This window comes from Prionailurus bengalensis, chromosome B1, assembly GCF_016509475.1.
Source record: "Prionailurus bengalensis isolate Pbe53 chromosome B1, Fcat_Pben_1.1_paternal_pri, whole genome shotgun sequence".
Classification (NCBI taxonomy): domain Eukaryota; kingdom Metazoa; phylum Chordata; class Mammalia; order Carnivora; family Felidae; genus Prionailurus; species Prionailurus bengalensis.
Window position 1 is genome coordinate 59582825 of NC_057344.1, and position 5453 is coordinate 59588277.

A 5453-nucleotide genomic window follows, 5' to 3' on the forward strand; every position below is an offset into this window, starting at 1 on the left:
GAGTGCACAAGTGGGGGAAGGGCAGAGAGAGAGAGAGAGAGAGAGAGGAAGAGAGAGAGAGAATCCCAAGCAGGCTCTGCACTGTCAGTGTGAACCCAATGCAGGGCTCAGACCCATGAATCAGGAAATCACAACCTGAGCTGAAGTCAGATGCTTAACCGACTGAGCCACCCAGGCTCCCTGAGAATTAACTTCTTACACTTTGTTTCTCCTGTGACATCCAGTAGATTTCCTTCCCTGAATAGGGCATCTTTATGGACTTTGTGTTTTAGCTTTGCTTAACACCACAGTTATTAAGCATGATCTTGGAGTCATAATTACACTTATCACCATTATGAAATTATGTGCAATTAACTTGTTCTTAATTATGGACTGCAAAAGAATTTGGAACATTAGAGAATAGAGAATAAAAGATCTGGATTTTATGCGATTAAGAGATATTTTAAATAGGGAAATAAGTGCATATATACAGTAAAACAATATATAGAACTTCCATTTGTTGTATCTGGTGGTATTTAGCAGAGATCATTTAAAGCAGATTATGTCTGAAAGTAGAAATCAAGGAATACTTGTTAATATCTCTGTTTATTTGTGAAGTAGAAGCAGCATAGCCTCTGGCATCCAAGACAAAGACTTGAGCCCCTTGTTACCCTTCACCATTTACTGGCTGTGTTTCTGTAAGCAAGTTACTTTAACCTTGATGAGCTTCATTTTCCTTATGCATAGAATGGGATTATGATACCTTCCTTTTAAGAACATTGTGAGTATTAAATTAAACAAATTCACACAGAAAGCACCCAGCACCCTGCCTGGAAATGTCAGAGTTCTTGGGTTACAAGCAACAGAAACCAACAATGCCAAACTTAAGGTAGAGAAGCAGATCTATTAGAATCATAGAATCAAGGAAGAAATGAACGACCCAGTTTCAGAACTAGGAGACTCTTGGTATCTCTGCAGCAGGAAGTGTTGACTGTTTTCTGGGTACAGCTATTTTCATGCATGAGTGGAATCATCTCCAACCAGTCTTAGTTCTTGTCAAGATTTAAATTCCCAGGAAAGAGACTCTTATTGTTCTAGATTAGGTCACCTGATTTTACAAAGGCTGGGGGATTGGGTTAAGTCATTGGCAGCCTCACCAGAACCACGAAGAAAGTGGGAACAACATTCTCTACAGTGAACGGGAGAAAGTGTTACTGAAAGAAAAATGGGAAGGTATTCGGAGCAGAAAAAGCATAGATTTCCACTGCACCAACACATAGCAGGTGCTCGGTTAATGTTAATTTCCTTCATCCATTTAAACCCTTTCTGTTTATACCTTAGTGTAAAATTTCCAGCATGTGTGTATGTGTGTGTGTTTAACGTTACGTTTTTCTTTTTTTTAAATGTATGTTTATTTTTGAGAGAGAGAGAGAGTGCAAGCAGGGGAAGGACAGAGAGAGAGGGAGACACAGAATCCTTAGCAGGCTGTAGGCTCTGAGCTGTCAGCACAGAGCCTGATGTGGGGCTCAAACTCACGAACCTCAAGATCATGACCTGAGCTGAAGTTGGACGCTTAATCGACTGAGCCACACAGGTACCCCTTAACATTATGGTTTCTAACAGTTGGTATTTTTAACAGTTGGTAAGCTAAGACTCCTACACTCATTTTTCCCCATCCCATGATTGTCTTCTGTCTCATCCTTGACACTTTCCATTATTCAGTGGAGACTTTGGCATCTGGCTTATAGTCTCTCTTTCCATTCGGAACCCTGTCATCAGCTTAGTTGACTTCCACATTCATATGGTCACACTGCTCCGATACTAGCTTCTCATTTTGTTAACTCTTCATTGCCAGTGACCTTATCCTCCATTTCTATCTCAGCAATTCCCAAAATTGTCTAGAAAATCGCCAATATATACATCATTTTTCTGATCACCAGCAACCTCCTAGCCTTTGCACTTGCTTTCTCAACTACTCTCAGTATGCATTTTACCTCATATTATCTGCTCCTGCTTTATTATCTTCTTTATGCAGCCTGGATTCCATGGTCCAGCATTCCAGTCACTCTCTTGGCCATCACTGAATTTCCTGAGTTGTTTATGTTTCACACTTGGCCTGGAAAAATCAGCATTTCTGGGTAAGCTCAATAACACTTGGCTGCAGGAGTACATCCCGGGAAAATGACAGTCATCAGGTTGAAATGGACCCTCAATATAGTCCAGTAATCCCAGTCTCTCTGATCAGTTTATATTTCCACCCTCTATATTAAATTGTTCTGTTAGACTACTTTTTAATAATCCATGTCATCGATTGTTGATTTTGCTCTAAAATATCTCTTAAACCCATAAACTTTTCTCCATCCTCACTATAGCCACCCCGGTATAATCCACCATAATCTCATGCCTGGATTACTATAGTGAGCTCCTATGTGGTTCCCAAATATCATCTCTTATTCCCTCCAAATACATCTTCTCTAGTGTATCCATGGTCATGTTTTAAGGGTCTTCTATGGCTTTCTCTTTTCTTTAACATACACTTCAAAATCTGCAAGGTGTCCTATGAGGCCTAGCAAAATATAACTTTTTCTTTCTTTCTCTTTTTTCTTTTTCTTTCTTTCTTTCTTTCTTTCTTTCTTTCTTTCTTTCTTTCTGTCTTTCAAGAACTTTATTAATAGGTGCTTGCTGTTGGTTGACTCTTGAAAAAAATCAAGTTGGAAACTTTTTTTTTAAAGATCTTATTTTGAAGTAATCTCTATGCCCAATGTGAGGCTCAAACTCATAACCCTGAGATCAAGAGTCACATGCTCTACCAACTGAGCCAGCCAGGAACCCCCAAGTTGTAAACTTTTATTACAAATTAGAAATGAAGGGTGTCTGGGTGGCTCAGTTGGTTGAGTGTCCAAGTCTTGATTTCAGCTCAGGTCATGATCCCAGGGTTGTGAGATCAAGCCCCACATCAGGCTGTGTGCTGAGCATGGATCCTGCTTAAGATTCTCTCTCTCTCTCCCTCTGCCCCCTCCCCTGCTTGTGTTCTCTCTATCTAAAATTTAAAAAAAAAATTAGGGGAATGTGGGTGGCTCAGTTGTTTAGGCGTCCGACTTTGGCTCAGGTCATAATCTCGTGGTTCATGAGTTTGAACCCTGCATCAGGCTCACTGCTGTCAGCTTGTCAGCACAGAGCCTGTTTCAGATCCTCTGTCCTCCTCTCTATGCCCCTCCCCTGCTTGTGCTCTCCCAAAACTAAATGTTAAGAAAAAAAAAATTTTAAATGAGGTTCCTAAGTTTCTTAAGGTGACCAGATATGGAACAATTTAAAAAACTTTAAAGATGTATTGAGAAAAACTAGGTTTTTTTTTTTTGAACTACACTTGTCATTACCAAAAAGAGACATCTTTGGGTAAAAATAATAAAACCCCCATGCTGCATAGATAGTGCAGATAGTTCTATTTATGTAGTCAAGGGCAAAAAACAAGCACTTAAGATCTTCAGCTCCAACCTTGCATTTACTTCTTATTGCTGGAATTTCATATTCATTTCTTCTTGTTAGGTGAGTAAACCAGATGATAGTATAGATGATAAGCAGGTACTTACTCAGCCCTGATCTGCTCAACTTTGGGAGTCGATGAATTCTCAGCTTCCAGATTGACTGCTACTGTCTCTTTGCCATGGTGTGGTTTAGAGTTTTCTGGGTGTCTGCCTATGTTGAGGTGGCTGCTGGCATAGGGTCTTATCTTGATTTTCATTATCTTCTTCAAAGCCATCCTCTCTAGGCTATCTTTGGGGAAGATAACTCCTGCGGAATCATGGTATATAACCCTGATACATATTCTGTCTTGCTGGTCTACCTTACTTTCCTGAACCTGGCTTGTCAGCTCCCTCTACCACTTCTCCCTGCACAGAAGGGTTGGAAGACAGTGGTTGATGCCCATAGGGTCCTCCCCCCACCCCCACACAACTCTTGTTATTCTGGGACTTCTGCAGGTAATTGTGTGGAAGACTCCCTGGATGGATAGCATCGATAGTGGTTACCAACCAAAGCATATTTGCAGCCTTGAACTGGAGCTCTACCAGGGCCTGTGACATTTGCTGCCTCTGTACCCTTTCCTTGTCCTTCAACAATACCAAATTCCACAGTCTCTCCATCTCCTATACTGTGAAGGTACTTCCTGGCATTATTCTTGTTCATAGCAGTCTGTTGTACAAACACATCTTCCTTGGTGTCATTCCTTTTGATGAAACTATATCCACTTCTTTGTTTGTTTGTTTGTTTGTTTGTTTCTTTCTTTCTTTTGTTTTTATTTTTAATTTCAGTTAGTTAACATACAGTGCAATATTAGTTTCAGGGATAGAATTTAGTGGATTCAGTAATTCTGTACATCACCCAGTGCTCATCATGACAAGCACACTTCTTAATCCCCATCACCTATTTCACCCACTCCCACCCCCACCTCCCCTCTGGTAGCTATCAGTTTGTTCTCTACAGTTAAGAGTCTATATCTTAGTTTACCTCTCTCACTCTCCCCCCTCTTCTTTGCTCATTTGTTTTTTTTTCCTTAAATTCCACATATGAGTGAAATCATATGGTATTTATCTTTTTCTGACTTTTTGCTTAGCATAATACTCTCTAGCTCCAACTATGTCATTGCAAATGGCAAAATGTCATTGTTTTTACAGCTAAATGGTATTCCATTGTATAAATGCATCACATCTTCTTTATCTGTTTCTTACATTGAACCATTTTAGTGTTCCCCAAACCTTTGTTGCGATGACCTTGCCCCCACAGGCATGCACCACCCATGTGAGGTCACCTGGGCCCACTCCCTACACCCTGGCTGCTGCCAGTGGAGCCCAGCTTGGTGTCAGCAGTGCCAAGGGCAGGTGGCTGCTGGGTCCCAGCCTCACCACTCACAGTTGCAGTGATGGTGACTGGGGCAGCTGTGACCGCTGAGGCTCCCCCCAGCATGTGATGGTAACTAGGCCCACAGCAACTCATAGTTCTTCAGTTCTTTTTTTTTTTTTTTTTTCATTTTATTTTACTGTTCCCTACTCTCTCAAGCTTCAGGCACACTAGCCCAATGTTCATTTCTAGAATAGTTTCCATCTCAGATGATTGCATAGTCAGGTTCCATACCTCTTTTCTCCACACTTACCCCAGCCCTGTTGTCTTCTTTACTCGATTAACTCTTTCTCACTCTTTCTTACCAAGACAAATTGAAATGTTACTTCTTTAGGAAATTTCTCTTACTTCTCCAGGCTACGTTACCCCCATTGTACATTTCTATTTCCCTCTGCCCCACTTGTGCTTTTCTTTCATAACGTTTGTCACAACCGTAAATACTTGTTCAACGTCTACCTTCCCCACTGGACTATAAGCTTTATAAAAGGAATAACTTTTGTTCACCACTATTTCTTGAGGCCCTAACACAGTGAAGGGAACACAGTGATGGAATGTCTTCTGACTGTGTATCGGTGGAC

General features: G+C 40.9%; 1 pseudogene; it reads right to left on the reverse strand.

Annotated features, from left to right (window-relative positions):
- Window positions 1-3653: 3653 nt before the first annotated feature.
- LOC122468775 lies at window positions 3654-4971 on the reverse strand (annotated as a pseudogene).
- Between the last annotated feature and the right edge of the window lie 482 nt (window positions 4972-5453).